We start from the raw sequence: 1,685 nt of genomic DNA, 5'->3' as shown, positions 1-1,685 counted from the left end.
ATGGAATCTAAAATTGCAGACTCGTAGGCTTTCAGCACGTGAGAGAGAAATGGAAAGAATGAGGAAAGAAAAGGAAGATCTCCAAATGGAATTGGAAAAGGCTAAGTTGGAAGCAGCGAATCAAGAAGTAAAAAGAAAGATTAGCTACTTAAAGGCTCCTCCTATTACATTTCCATCAGAAGATCTTAGCAAGCCTAATCCTCAACACATTTCCCTTCCCCAGGCCAATACTCAACCTGCAGTACATGCTAATATTGCCTCAGTAAGTCAAATCCCTGTGAATAAGCAGTACACCCAAGTACCTCAATCTCCAATCCCAAAAGTTAAAATGACCATGGGAAATAATAATGTTATTACCCCTTTTCAAAGGAGACCAATCTATTTAGAACAATATAGACAATTGTTCTTTGATGGGATCCCAGGATATCCCAATCATGTTCCTACTGAGTTAAGGGACAGACTCCATAAATTTGCTGGGAACAATGCAATTAGTACTGAGGAACATCTGAAATCTTTTGGGGATCTAATAAACAATTATGAGATAGTAGATGAAGATGTTATTACGAAACTGTTTGTCCAATCCCTGGTTGATGATGCAAGAGATTGGTACAGAGGTCTCCCAGTTAATAGCATAGGGTCATGGGAAGATTTTAAAAATTGTTTTCAAGAGCAGTATGGTGACAAGACTAATGTGAGCTTCATGCTCAATGAATTCAACAACATCAGAAAGTCTGAAAATGAAATGGTCACTGATTTCAACGCCAGATTCCAGAAGGCCATGCATAGATTGTATCAAGTGATGAGGTTAGATGACAACATGTGTCTTAATACATACTACAATGCATTTGATTCTAAGATGGCCTATATCTTGAAAGATAAGAATCCACATAACTTGAGAGATGCTTTTAGAATTGCCATAAATGTAGAAAGTAACAGAAAAGCATCTAGGAAGTTAGGAAGAAGGACAGATGGTAGATTATGGCAAGAAACAAAATAGCAACCTAATAAAGTTGCTAAGGAGGATGATAAGATAGAGAAATTGGTTACGGCTATGAAGGATCTAACTGCCAAGGTTAACAAAAATGATAAACCTCATTATAATTGGCAAGATAGACCCCCTAGATTGCATGATATGCTATATAATACCAATTGGAAAGCTGGCAAGCCCCAAAATGAGAAGCCCAAAATTGCCCAAAATCAGGACACTTCAGATCCCTTGAAAGGGAAAATTGTCTATAATATAGAAAATACTCCCTGGTGTATTGCTTGTGATGGGCCACATTCTCCTCATCAGTGTGAAATGGCTTAGGCTCTTGAAGAATCTATGAGACCAGAAATGGAGCCTGACATCAATATGTTTGAAACCATCATAGAAAGTAATGAGGAATCTGTGCAAAGTGAATACAGTGATGTGCTAGATAATGAAAGGTTAGTTCAAGGACAATTAACTTTAGATTGGCATCCTACATTGAATGTGGTAACAATTGAGGATGAAGAGGTTCATCTTAGAAGGCCTAGTCAGGAAGAAGTTAAAAATCTTACTAAAGCTGCCATTGCCAAAGCAAAACACAATTATAACCTGAGAAGCACTAAGAGAGACACTGATTAGGGTGAACCGGGTTCTATGTTCATAAAAAAGGTCACTCAAAAGGGGGCATCAAGTAGTGCTACCACTGTTCCTAAGA

Source organism: Cryptomeria japonica, chromosome 9 (assembly GCF_030272615.1).
Source record: "Cryptomeria japonica chromosome 9, Sugi_1.0, whole genome shotgun sequence".
Lineage (NCBI taxonomy): Eukaryota > Viridiplantae > Streptophyta > Pinopsida > Cupressales > Cupressaceae > Cryptomeria > Cryptomeria japonica.
This window is presented reverse-complemented; position numbering follows the sequence as displayed.